The sequence below is a fragment of the Rhinolophus sinicus genome, chromosome 14 (genome assembly GCF_057876585.1).
Source record: "Rhinolophus sinicus isolate RSI-liver-muscle chromosome 14, RSI-T2T, whole genome shotgun sequence".
Classification (NCBI taxonomy): domain Eukaryota; kingdom Metazoa; phylum Chordata; class Mammalia; order Chiroptera; family Rhinolophidae; genus Rhinolophus; species Rhinolophus sinicus.
The window spans coordinates 1,261,168-1,275,190 of NC_142514.1; the positions used below are offsets into that span (position 1 = coordinate 1,261,168).

The 14,023-nt window shown below is 60.4% G+C and overlaps 1 long non-coding RNA gene across 1 annotated transcript; it reads right to left on the reverse strand.

Annotated features, from left to right (window-relative positions):
• Positions 1–11,997: 11,997 nt before the first annotated feature.
• On the reverse strand, positions 11,998–14,004 carry LOC141572063 (uncharacterized). Its single transcript, XR_012497103.2, has 2 exons — positions 13,920–14,004; positions 11,998–13,676 (listed from the first exon to the last, which is right to left on the reverse strand). It is a non-coding gene; the product is annotated as an uncharacterized LOC141572063 (long non-coding RNA).
• Between the last annotated feature and the right edge of the window lie 19 nt (positions 14,005–14,023).

Consider the following 14,023-nt stretch of genomic DNA (forward strand, 5'->3'; position numbering starts at 1 on the left):
TACAAGGCCCCTGGCGGGGTCCAACCCCCAGAGACAGAAGGTGGGACGTGGTGCCGGGGCCTGGGGCAGGGCTGGGGAGTGAGTGTCTAACGGGAACAGCGGTTCAGCTTGTGAAGATGGAAAGTTCTGGAGATGGTGGTGGTGACGGCTGCACAACAGTGTGAATGTACTTAATGCCACTGAATTACATCCTTAAAAATGGTTAGCATGGCAAATCTTGTCTCATGTTTATCTTACCGCACACCCACAAAAGGACTTTTTGGAGAAGAGCCACACATTCCATGCTGCTCACCCACCCCAGGCATCCACATTGGCACTAGGGCTGCCAGCGCCCTGCAGGCAGGACTGATCTGAAGGGGACGCTGCTATACCCAGCCCACCTTGCCCAGATCCACACTACTGCCCCACGCTCACCCCCCGGGCTTGGGACGAGATTCTCTGGACAAGGCTGTGCTGTGCACAGGGTCCCCTGAAACACTCAGCTGTCCTCCATTGGGTATTCCTGGTCACAAGAGGGTTTCCAGCATGGGGTGTGGGGAGTAGGCAGGCTGGGGAGGGTCAAGAGCAAGGCTGGCCTGGGGGAGGGGGGACAGGGACGACCCACCATGGCTCGCCCCATGTCCAGGGCCACCACATGGACCCCAGGTTATGCACGGCATGAGGTGGGCGCCCCTGGAGTTGTTCTGCGCCAAACATTGTGTTGTGTCCCCTCCCACCCTCCAGGGGCTCCAGGCGGGGTCCCAGGCCACCCCAGCCAGTGCCCCTGCTGTAGCCTCTGAGCAAGCACCCAGACTGCAAGGAGGTAAGGTGCCACTCAGTCTCCACCCCCTCCAGCCAGGACCCCTGGGGGCACTGGAAGGGTGGTCTGGCTGTCAGAGGGGAGCGGGCACCAGTGGCTGCTGACTCTACCTGGGGTAGGAGGGGGTTGGGTTTCTCATTGAAGGTCTGGCAGGAGCTGGATGGGAGCAAGACTGCCGTTTGGGAGCACCTGCTCAGCGCCAGGCAGGCAACAAGCAATCTGACTTCTTAGAACAGCCCTGCAAGGGGACTGTCCCTGTCCTCACTTGACGGATGAAGGACCAGAGGGTCACAGGTTAAATGACTTGCCCAGGTCCTGTGTACTGGACAGCGACACCAGGAGGGGGAGGAGGAGTCGGAGTCAATGTTTTTGAGCGTTTATTAGGCACGAGGTAGGGTTCAGTGCTTTAGCACACGTGCCAGTGTGGACTTGAGGGCGAAGCTGTGAAGTGGCAGTGTGTATTGCCCCCACCTTTCCCCGACAGCCCTGGGGCACAGAGAAGAGGCCAAGGGGAGGGTGAAGGGTGGAGCTGGGACTTGAACTTGCAGAGCCTGCCTTTCTCCTTCCTGAGCAGCCAGACGGATGTGGGGTGATGGGAGGGGAAGAGGTGCCGCTGAGCCGGCTCTGGGGGTCCTGGGTGCTCATGTGAGCGGGGTGCAGGGTGGGGCTGGGTCCCCAGGAGAGCCGGGGGCACCTGAGGAGGGCATGACGTGCCTCTCCCCTGCGGGTGGGGCGCAGGGAGCAGGCACAGCAACCGGGCAGAGCCGAGCTGCAGATGGCGGGTGGCCTGGGACAAGCACAAAGGGGCAGCTTCTCCAAGGTGGCCTGAGAGAGCCACGCGCTGCCTTTGTTGCTGTGAAGGCTGAGTGCAGTGTGGGAACCGCCGGCTGCACAGCCCCACTTGGGTGGGGGTGCTGGGGTGACCCCCCCGGAGGCAGGGAGGAAACTCCGGCCTCCACTTCCCAGCCCCCCTTTAGTCTTAGCTCCCTGTACCCCCCAAGCAGACCTGGGGCTCTTGCTCCTCTCTCCCTCCCCACTGTGTGACCCTGTCCTGGGGCAGCAGACCCTGGACTGAGAGGAGACAGGCCTGGCCCCTGCCAGGGTGGGGATGCTGACGGGGGCCAGAGAAGGGGTGATATTAGGGCTGGGGAAACTTTACATGTAGGAGAGAACCTTGAGGTGTGGATTGGGCCCACCAGGGAATTACGTTGAAGATAGGCCAACATGCTGGCCAGGGTGCCCACCTGACATTGGCAGGGCCAGGGTGGGGCAGCTTTGCCTCTGGCACATTCCCCTCTCTGCTCACCCCATTAGCGCCTGCCTCAGTTTCCCCTCTGGTACCCTGAGACCCCAGATCCCCTGCCCAGGCCTGCCCCTGGGGGTCACCTGTTAGCTCCTGTTTCGTGACAGCTCCCCAAGCTCTGAACTCTTCGGGCTGGAACCCTGAGATCTGCTGACACCACCTCCCTGGGGCTGGCTGCCTTTTCCTTATCCTATGTGGGGTGATTTCCAGGCCGGTTTCTAATTTCCAGGGACACCATTGAGGGCCGCGGAAAATGCACACGATCGCACCTTACTGTGTTGGGCTGTGTGACATGGGGTCAGACGCTGCAGCTGGCTCCCACAGTTCCTCAGGTCTGCCCTGCCCCCACCTGTGTAGACAGACTGTTCTCCCCTCACACTGGGGTCAGGGCTGGGGGGAATTGGACACTTGGAGGTTCACCATGGGGAAGTCCGGGGGCCGGCTCTTGGGGATGTCTGTGGGGGGTTGTTCAGGAGCCTGGGCTTTGCCCTTGGCTTTCTATTAAACACATGTTGGTCCTTCCTGTGCCTCAGTTTACCTGTATAAGAGGGCCTTTCTCTGCCAAGACCACCTGATGGAGGGACTGGCTCCAGGCTGTGGAGGTGACTGCAGGGGCTGGAACATTGCTTAGAAGAGAGCAATGCCCGCCCCACCTGACCCGCTTGGACCTGGCCCAGAATGAGCCCCCGTTGCTGGCACTGCCTGCCTGAGGCTGCCTGTGATTCTCATTTGAAATATGGCAGGTGCACTGAGTTAGGACCCCTGAGTCAGGGGACAGGGTCCTCCACACACATCCTGTCCACACACTGATTGCTCCTTCTGCAAGGGGGAGACGCAGCGGGGAGCTCCGAGCAGGGGAGGCATGCTCATGAAGGGTTGTGTGTGAGCGCCCACCGGGTGGGGCTAGGCTGGGGCCACAGGTGTCCACTTCCGGGACAACTACTGGGGTGGTTTGGCAGGGTGGGCTTCAGAAATGGGGGTCAGCTCACAAACCTGCTGACTCAGGGGTCCTCGACCTTCCCCAGAAGCTGCCCTGGGACAGCTGCCCACCTTTCAATTCCAGCCTGGCCTCTTACTCACAAGGGCTGGGGTGCAGGGGTGTGCCCTTGACCCTTCTCTTACCTGACCAAGGTGAGCCTGCTCCACCCTGGCACTTGGCTGTGGGAAGCGGCAGGGCTCCTGCTCTCAATAGGAGCTTTTAGTTTTGCCGAGCAAACCAGACCCCACGTTCCCAAGTGTGCTGCGCTCCAGACCTCGGAGCAGTAGGTCTCAGACCCTAGGCTGGAGCAGCCTCAGTGTCCGGGGCCTCAGTTTCCCCTGTGGCCAGGAGGACGCGCAGAGGTGGGTGGTGGGAAAGCGCGGGGCCCGCGGGTCTCACCGCGACCCCCCATCAGGGGCTTCAGCCGCCCACGTGGCCGCATCCCCTCCACCCCGACCCGCGCGCGGCCGGGGGCAGGGCCAGGTCGCAGTCCCGAGCTGGTTAAAACCCCCGCGGTGTCAGAGAGCAGCTCGTTCCCAACCCCTGAGGGCAGACAAGCCCTTTATCGCTCTATTATAACGCGGAGCCAGATGGTCTTTTGGGAGCTGCCCCCCCTCGCCCCCCGCGGCCGCCCTCATTCATTGAGAAGCAGACCCCGGCACTAATGCCGTGGGGCCCAGGCACGCTTCCTCCACCACCGCCCAGCGTGGGAAACGCCGGCCCGCGCAAACCCACAGCCCCCGCCTCTGGGCCAGGTCCGAGGGTTAGAGCCTGGGGGCTGGGGGGCGGCAGAGGGGGGGCACTCCCAACAGACCCTCCCAGGGAGCTTCCCCACTGGGTGACCTACGGCAAGACACTTAACCTTATCTGTGCCTCAGTTTCCTTGTCGGTTAACCGGGGAGAGGATGGTGCTAGTGCCACCCTACTCGATTCGGGGGATCAAAGGCGTTAACATAAAGTGCTTAGAACAGGGCTGACCATCAGGCCTGCCTTTGTGCCTTCCCAAGAATGATTTTTACATTTTCAAAGGGTCGAAACAGATGTCCAAAGAAGGAAAATATTTTGTGACTGGTAAAAATGAGATGAAACTCGAATTTCATCATCCGTAAATGAAATGTTATAGGAACAGGGCTGGCACTTTCCTGCTGCAGGGCAGAGCTGAGCACGTGGAACAGACAGCCCGAGATCCTAAGATTCACTGTAGGGCTCTTTGCAGAAAACGTTTGCCCCACCGCAGCCTGGCGCCGGCACCCCCGGGGAAACAACCACACTGTTAGTTGTGTTACTTGTGTCTTCACTACCACCCAGGGGACTTTCCCACTCACCCTTCTCGTTCTGGGGGCTGCTGTGGGAGCCCCACTCAGGAGAGGCTGCCTTGCCCAGGCTGAGCATCCTTGCACCTATTGTACAGGTGAGCAAAGTGAGTACCCAAGGCCTGAGTGGCTGAGACCACGCTGCACCCTGGGGCACCTCCCCTCCCCCCAGGAAGGACCAGGATGGCCACTCAGCCCCCATGTCAGCCACCTGTGTTGCTTCCAGGGTCTGAGGGGCCCTGTCCCTTCACACCCACTGGGGACCATGCCCTCAGAGCAAGTTGCTATTCTGCACCTGGGAGAGACCTATTTTGTCCTTAAAGCACCCCAGCTCCCCTCCCCAGCTGAGTTCATTTCTGCAGTACCTGCCCCACTTGCTTCTGGGGGACCCTGGACTGGCTGGTCCCCCAACCTTCCTCTACCTGACTACCCGGCTGCTGTGGACCCATAAGCCTGGAAACTGTCCCATCTGATTGTAGAGGGGTTGGGCTGGATGATCTTTAAGGAGCTTCCCTGCCACGTCATCAGGGCTCTGGGAGCTCCTCAAACCAGCATGGGGCACCCTGCTTTCTTGAAAGGTGGGACATAAGGGGAGTAGCAGCCCACAGGCAGAGGGCTTGAGGGTGCAACTAATTTACACACTAATGTGGGAGTAGGAGAGGGCAAATCGTCCCCTGGGGAATCAATGACCCGGCAGCTCTGGGCGCTGGGTTTGGAGGTCCCTTCTCTTTGCTCCATGGTACTGATACAGAGTGTCTGAGTGCTCCCCAGTCCTCACCCCCCATCCTGGCCTCATGGGACTGCCCCCCATCCTGTGATGGCCAAAAGGCGTGAAGAACCCAGTTCTGGGAGCACCAACACTGCCGGGACCTCCCCCGCCCAGGCTCAGTGGGGACCCAGGGGATCACACGCGTGAGGCTCAGCTCCATGCCCCCCATGGTCACTTCTCCGATTCTTGGACCCCTTAGCTCCTCCCACAAGGAACTTCATCAATATTCCCACACTCTGGGGCCCCCACCTCCTGTGGACGACTGACCCCTCCTCCCCAGGCAGGGCCAGCTGTCTAGCGTGGGGACCCCTCAGTGAGGCTCAGCACTGGCCAGCAGGAAGCACCCCTGCTCACAGCGCGGGCGCCTGATGGTCCCCACAGCCACCCAGGCTGGAGTCTCCTCGGACGCACTCAGCTAGCCGTGCAGGGGACGCGACACCCAGTTCACAGATGAAGGCAAGCGGGGCCTGGCCAGTCCTGGGACCCTGGCCAGGCACTAGCTCCCGGGAGCGGGCAAGATCAAGGCTTCCCGTCCTCAGCCGGACCCTGACTATCCACTTTAAGTGGCTCCTATGTGCCAGGTGGAGTGTCCAGAGCCTGGCCTTGGGTGGGGTGTGGGAGGAGATGGGTGAGGGCCCTGGGCTCCAGGATCTGGTCCTTCCTACCCTGGTTGTCCCCAAGTCTGGCAGTGACCTCATCTTCAGTCTCTTGTCCCCACCTCCCAGGACTGAGATGGTTCCTGGCCGAAGCCAGGGGCATCTAGTGGGCAACCACCTGCCTACTGGGCTCTGGGCCCCATGGGGCAGCCCCCACCCACCCTGGAGCCCACAAGTATGGGTCAGTGAGGACAGCCCCCTCGGGCCTCTGTTCTGTGTGTGTAGAATGGGGGGAGGACGGAGACTCAGTGGTCGCCCTGGACCCGTGGACCCTGTCAGTCTCATGCCTCATGGGAAGGCCCAGGGGTGCGGGTCACAGAGGCTGAGGGGCTCTTCCCAGGCAGTGGCCTCAAAGCCCTGCCCCCATCCAGCCCAGAGGGAAATTTGGGCGGGAGGCCACTCCGGGTGGCTTCCCACATCCCCCTCACCCCCACCACGGACATTCATCCTGCACAAAAGGCTCGTGCCCAGCGACAAACTCATTCACACAGCCGCCTGGCTTTGTGTGCTGAGCTGCGGGCCCAGAGGCCATCTGGGGAGCAGCCGTCCCAGCGGGGCGGGGCTCCCTGGGCTGTCTTTGAAGGTTGGGGGAAGCCGCAGCGGCTCCCCAGCAACGCTGGAAGGCTGCACATCTGGCCTCGCCAGTGCCTTCCCGTTCCCACAGCCTCCTGGTGTCCCCTGCAAGCCCTGGCCCTGACAAGGGGACAATGGGGAATGCCAGCCTCCCCGACCCCCACTTCGGATTACGCCTGGGTGTTCCCACCTGAGGACCTCTGGAGGCAGCCTGGCCTCCTGGGTAGGGCGTGAGCTCAGGGTTTGAATCCAGACACCGCCATTTAGTGGCTGAGTTCTCTGAGCCTCAGTTTCTTTAATCTGTAAAATGGGGCTAATATCAGTCCACAGCCAGCATGTGCTGAGGACGAAAGGAGTGAATAAAGGCATAGCACTCAGGCCGCCTCAGCACGTAGCTGCTGGTGCCAACATCAGTCATGTGCAGTCCCCAGCCCTGGGCCTTTGGCTCCACTCACCCCACTTCATTTGGTTTCCTGGGTGGGTGACCCTGCCTGAGTTCGGGGCCACCTGGGAGCTGGCCAATGGAGCAGGGAAAGGCGGGGTTCTGGGGCCAAAGTGTACCAGGGACCGTGTGACCTCATCAGGCTACTTGGTCTGGGTCTGTTCCCTGCTCGGTGGCGCAGGTGTGGTCCTGCCTCCATCACAGGATTCTGAACAGGTCCAGGGAAAAGGTTCTGCTTAGCTGTAAGCAGCAGGTGCTAAATAACTGCTGAGTTTCCTACCCATCCTCCCTATCCAGGCCTCCTGAGCACCCCCAAGTCTGACCTCTGCCCTGGACCTGCCTGAGTCAGCCCAGCCATGGGCACAGCCCCATGAGTGGGACACGGGAGGGGGCTGTCCCCCACGAGTGGTACAGGCAAGCCCTTCCACTGACCACCCCTCAGAGGGCCAGGGGCCTGGACAATCAGGAGGGGTACCTATAGGGGTGACATGGGTGGGGGCTCCCCAAAAGCCTTGCCTGGCATGGGGGATAGTTCTGAGTCTGGGCAGCTGGGGGCAGGGAGCCAGGTGCCTGAGAGTGCCCACTTAGGGGACCCTTTCTGGCTGAGGGACTTGTGGGGCCAGGGCTTGGCAGACAGGACCTCTGCGGAGGCACCCTTGCCCCACCCCTGCTGGGGGGGGGTGTCCTTGAGAGGGTGTCCTGCTGGCCGAGATAATCCCGGCTTTTGAGAGGCTGTGAGAGGCTGGCCCGGGGACTTTCCCACAGCCCCACATAAAGGACGACCGCCAGCTGCTCTCCCACAAAAGGCTCCCAGCCATTCAGGGCCTGGGGGTGGGCGGGGGAGCAGAGGCCCAGCACATCCTACCTGGCCACCCCCAAGCAGGGCCTGCGTCCACAGGGGCCGCTCCTGCCCACTGACCACTGCTGGCCCGGGAGGCCCCCAGGGCTGGGCACTTGGGGGCAGTCTTTTCAGTCACCCCAGCCAGCCATCCACCTTCCCCATTGGCTCAAGGCTGGCACAGTTCCTGGGTGCCTGGGAGAAGAGTCTCTGGGGGGACCCTTCCCATTCTCTCTGTTGCCACCATTGGGCTGCCCCACCTCCCCTTCTGCCGGCCACACGCGCTGGCCTGGCCTCGCCCTGCAGGCATGCTTCCTTGCTCCCAAGCCTGGCCTGTACAGTGCTCACCCCCCACTTACTTCCATGCCCTTCCTGCCCATCTTGTCACACAATGCAGGTGACAGGAGGGAAACATGGTGGGGTAGAGGGCTGGCAAGACCTTTTCCTCAGACCTCAGCTTCCTCCTCTGAGATGCGGGACAGCACTGCCTCGTCCCTGGGCTTGTGGTGGCCCAGGGAAGTCCCTAAGGCCAGCTATCTCAAAATACCAGGCCCTGGGGGTGTTGTGGTAGGGGGCAGGGCCCTGCCCCAGGAATGAACTGCCCAGAGCACCTCTGATGATGACCATATAATACAAGAATCAGCCTGGGGAAGGGAGGAGGAGGTCGGCGGGCTTCCTGGAGGAGGTGGCAGCTGAGGCCTGGCCTTTCAGAAAGCAAGGAGGAGGGTGGGGATTTCCAGGGGCAGCAGCCCTGGCCCAGTCTAAGGACACTGACCCCTCTGTGCAGCCCTGGAGGGAAGCACCCCTTCCCTGATGTTGCATCTCCATGTGGCTTCCACATCCTGGACTGACCCTGCAGCCACTTTTGTCCCCCAGTGAATATGGCCTAGCAGCTGCCCTTCCCCCACTGGGAAAGCTCAAAGTTAGGTGGGAACACCAGTCAAGTGTGAGGAGTTGGAGAGGCCCAGAGGAGGGACCCAGCGTAGCTTGGGAGGACAAGCAGGGACCAGAGGGTGGCCCATGGAGACGCATGTCCTTTGCGTGGAGGACAGGAAGGTGGGGGTCAGGGAGGGAGCGGCTCTGGATGCTCAGCCGCCAGGAATGGCCACTTCCTCTGGCCTCTGCATCCTGTGCAGGCGGCTGGACCACTGGGGGCTGCTCTGTGTGGGTTTGAGGGCAAACCTCAGAGGCAGGGCACGTCCCAGCTGACGCCCCACGTGTCCCTTGTCGCCCCACCCACACTCCACCTGCTGGGGGGCGGGGGCACGTTATTATCCCAGCCCAGCGGGTTCGGGTCCCGCGCTTTGTCCAGCCCAGGCCGCAGATTGGCTGCGGAGCGTGGGAAAGCGCGAGCGCCTGCGGCCCCACCGCCCTACGCTGCATAAAGGCGCCACCAGCACCCGGCCGGCCGCTGCCACCTCCTCTGGCCACCCTCCCGCGCTGCGCGTCCCGGCTCACGCGCCGGGCGGGGCCCCAGGTTCAGCTCCCTGCCCACCCCCGAGTGCAGATCGATTGGGGTCCGACGCAGCGATAGTGCAGGGCGCGCGCGGTGGTCCGATTAAGGTCTGGCGGATGCCTCTCATCACTTCTTTGCTCTCCCTTCTGTTTGAGAAGTTCACGCGGCGCTAGCCCAGCTCCGAGCTGGGAAAGGGACATCGGGGAGATGGAGGTGGCATATCCGGTGAGCACTGCGCCGGCACCGCTGGGTGGTGGAATGGGGGGGGCGACCTAGTGGCCCCTGCTCCCCCAGCTCGTTCACGCGCTCCACTCACTCTCTGCAGCCCTCGCCGCACCGCGAGAGCCGCGGATGGACTTCAGGGAAGGCTGGCCACCGCCTTCGCGAAAGCTTCTGGTCCTCTCCCTGCACCCAGTGCGGATGGAGACTCAGGCCCAGCTGAAGAGAGACTTGCAAAAGAGACTCCCTCTGCCACCAAAGAGCAGCGAACCCCTGCCCACAAGGGCCCTGGGTGTGGCCCTGGTGGCGACTTTGCCAAGCTTCTCAGACCCAGAGGAGAGGACCCGGACTGGCCAAGCACAGCGCCCCTCCTGCTATAGGGGTTTTGTTTCCCCTCCCATTTCATGCCCAGCGCCAGGGCTGCAAGAGCAGCCTAGCCTGCAGACAGGTGGGGTGTCAGCTGCTGGCACTGCCCCCCCCCCCCCCCCCCCGTCTTCACTTTGAAGGAGTAGTCCTGGGGGGGCAAGAGTTATGTATGTTACAGAGGCTGTAAATGGTCCAGACGGTCCATGGCAGAGGGAGCTGGGGCAGCGTCTCTGGGGGCCAGGTCTGCAAGGGGGCGGGGCTGCCTGGTCATCTTAGCCAGGCTCTGAAGCTGGACCTCTGCTTCCCTGAGGCTGGGAAGGCTTTATGTTAAAGTGGGGATGGGCTGGAGGACGCTGTGCATTTGAAGGGCATGGCAGCGTGGTGGACCCCAGTAAGGCTGTGGAGCCTCAGAGGCGTCCCGATGGGATGCAGGTGTAGCCGGCCGTGGTGTGTGTGTGTGGGGTACATAACGTGTGTGGGGTAATGCCTCAGAGCTGGACCGCAGTGGGGCGTGAATAAAGGTGCTGGTCAGCAGCTTCTACGTGGGTCTCTGCCCCCCATGCCCGGTGCCCCAAGGCTGACTGCCACCTCAGATTCAGGGCCCCTGCCCAGGGTATGGGAAGGGATTGGGGCCTTCTGGCTTGGACCTCTGCCCTGCTGGCCTCTTCCCACTCCCCTCGCCCCCAACAAAAGGGAGACCTGCCCTGAGCTAGAGATAGTGCCTTCTCTCCCCCGATCGCCTGGGGGAGCCTCCATGACCGCCAGCCCCCTGGGGGGCCAGGCAGTGTCCTGCGTTCTCAAGTCACTTTCCCAACAGCCTGGAGGCTGGAGCGTCTTTGTCCTCATTTTACAGATGAGTAAATCGAGGTCCTGCACACTCAGGGACCCTGCCAGGGACATACAGGGGGTCAGGGGTTGGCTGGGCCCTCAGCAGTGGGATCTGGCCCCGGACCTCGTCGCCCCTCCCTACCCCCACCGTGGCCGCTCAGCATGGACTGAGCAGAGCATAGAGTGGGCTTCCTCTAGCACTCTCTTTTTGGTTCCCCAAATCTCACCCCCACTTGTTTCCAGGGGGGAAAGCACATCTCCCAATGGGGCAGCACACTGAGAGGTCACTTGGTCTTGGGCTCGCTGAACCAGAACCAGGTGGGGAGCACCTTGTATTTGCCTGGGGTGGGAGGGGGCAATCGTAAAGGGAGTGGGGCCCCAAACCCACCCCACCCCTACCCTCTCTTTGATGGTGTGCAGACCACAGATGCTGGGAGAGAGAATACAGCACAGGGTCTGGGGTTTGCTGCCCCCTGGTGGCGACCTGGAGGTGGAGGGGCCTGGGCCTCACAGCACCCGCAGCTGCCTCAGCCGCTGGGGTGGGCATGGTGCAGGTTCAGTGGGGATTGGGGGGGGGGGGGAAGAGGAATGCCCAGGCCTGGGTCTGTATTCCCCTGGTTCTGGGAGAGGGGATGGAGAGATGCTGAGACCCAGACAGGAAGTTACCTCCTGGGAAGCACAGAGAAAGACCAAAGAGGGACAGGTCAGCGGTGGGGCGGTGACCACAGCATCCTCAGCCCACCTGGTTAATGCCAATGCTGCCCTTTGCCATGTGCAGCTCCAGCTCACGGGGTCCCAGGCCACCCCCCATTAGCGGTGCCCTCTCTGAGTCCCTCACTTCCCACTTTGGGTTCTAGTTACACCATCAATCAGCAGGAGGCCCCAGGAGCCCTGGATTCAGGGGAGGGGCCCGCTGGCTCAGCGCCTCCCGGCTTTCCTTTCAGGGGCCCTATCAGGGGCGCACAGAGATCCTCGGCAGTGAGTTCCCTCCTGTTCCCAGGACAGGTGCCCCAGGCTCCCGGCCCAGGTCTGCCTGGGGGCTTTTGCCCAGGGGTGGGGCTGGAGCTGGGGACTCTGCCCTCCGCTTGCGTGGTCCATTGGGCAGTCTGTCAGGATGACTGGCGGTTCCAGGGAGCCAATCTGCCACCTCTCAGGTATTTAAGCAGCAGTATTGGGGGCCCCCTGACAACATATCGCATTTGGGAGCCAAGTGAGTCTTCGTGCCTGGACCTTCTGCGTGACATTCACAGTGTCCGCTGGCGGATGGGTGTCCCAAGCCCGTGCGAGGGGCCAGGACTTGGGCCACCACACACTGTTGCTCAGATGAGTGAGTGAGTGAGTGAGTGTGAGGTGCATCTCATCAGGTTGTTGCCACACACACCATTCAACGTCATCTGTTCAAGGTTTTCTTTGTAAAATAACATCCAGTGACCGTTTTTAAGCAAGACAGGCAACGCTGAGCAACCTTTTTTATTCTGATGACAACTTAGGGGAAAAATAGGATTACAATTCACACTGCAAAAAAAGAAGCTCTGGTAGTTGGAGCGCTGTGCTCCTAATGCCGAGGTGATTGGTTCGATTCCCACATGGGCCAGTGAGCTGCGCCCTCTACAGATAAGATTGGGAACAACAGCTCTGTCTGGATCTGCCTGCGGTGAGCAGCCGGTGGCCGGACGTGAGCTGCGGGCAGCCAGCCTGAGCTGCCATGATTAGGCTGAGCTCTGGAGTGAGCGCTGTCAGGGGCGGGGGCGGGGACCTCGGCACGGAGTAACTGAAACTGAGTGGGTGACAGCGGGGGCAGCAGTCAGGGCGTTGGGTGTTCAGTCATTGTGGCCTAACAGTTACTGTGCTTTCTCCGAGTTCACCCCCGGTCAGCGTAGCCTCGTTGTCATCAAAAGAGCATCCAGCCTAAGAGAAAGCTTATAAGGGTGTATTTGAGCCAAACTGTCAACAATTGCCAGGAAGCAAATTCTCAACAGTTTGAGAAATTGCTCAGAAGACTAACAGGTTGCAGCTTGTTTTATACATTAGGATCAAAGGAGGAGACGTAAGGAGGGTTACATGGAATCCGTGGGTGGGAGGTGAAGGGGGCGGGAGAAAATAAAGCGGGGAAATCTCTGGGTTTGTGCAAAAAGCAAAATGGAGAGACACACACTTCTTTTTCATTGGAGGGTACAATTAACATTTACAGCACTTAGAGATGGTATTCAGTAAGCGGCCAGTGGCCAGCGACCGACTGCCTCAGATGGGGGGGGGGAGGCACAAGGCTCATAATACCAGCCTGGGCCAGGGAACTGGGTCCTGCACAACTAGACTGAAAAACAACTGGCTTGAACCAGATGGGGGGGAGGGGGAAAAAGAAGAAGCTCTAGAGCTTCCTGTTAGAAGCAGACAATGCTTGGGACCTCTGTGGGGCCCACTTCCCTCTACGTTTCCTGTTTGTGGCTGAGAAACTGAATGTGGGTGATGTGCTGCCCTGCTGATGGCGGGCCGACTACACGCCCTCAAAGCAAAACACCAATTTCGAGTGCTTCTCATTTTATTTTCCATTTTAGTTGGACTTTTTGTTTTGAGATAACTCACAGGGAATTGTCAGAAATAGCACAGAAAGATCCCGTGTACCCTTCACCTGTTTTCCCACTGGTGATTTCTTGCGAAACTGCCTCTAAGGGCTGCGCGGTGCTGACCGGAGCTGATCAAGACACACACCATCCCAGCACCACAAGGATCCCTCCTGCTGTCTTTTTAAAACATCTTGGTTGATTTATTTTAAATCCTGATAAAACACAGACTATATCCGATTCACCACCTTAACTATTTGTAAGTGTACACTTCAGTGGTGTTAAAGCATACTCACCGTGTTGTGCAGCCTTCACCACCATCTTCTCCAGAACTTTCCATCTTCCCAAACTGGAACTGTCCCCATGAAACACCAACTCCTCATTTCTCTCCCACCCCAGCCCCTGGCACTGCCATCTACCTTCTGTCTCTGTGAGTTTGGCTCCTCCGGGGTTTCATGAGTGGAGTCACTCGGTATCTGTCCTTTTGTGTCTGGCTCATTTCACGGGGCATCATGGCCTCCAGGTCCATCCACGCTGTGTCGGGTGTGAGAGCTTCACTCCTTCTGATGGGTGTCTGTAGATACCGTATTTTGTTTATCTGTCCATCTATGGACACTTGGGTTGCTCCCACCTTTTGGCTCCTGTTGCTGTGAGCATGGAAGTGCCAGCCCTTGGGGGTGAGCCCTGGGGGCAGGAGCTGGACTCGACTCATTTCTAAATCTCACAGTCCAAGACTGAGGGCTGGGGCCTGGGATGGAGGGGACCCAGGGTGGAGGTGGGGACAGGGATGTACAGCCAAGAAGAACCGCCCAACTACCTGGCACAGCTCTCTTCTGGGGAAATCACGGGGTTCCCTGGGGCTCGCCTGGTGGCCTGGCCTTCACCAGCGGTGAATGTTAATAAGGCATTTGACCATGAAAG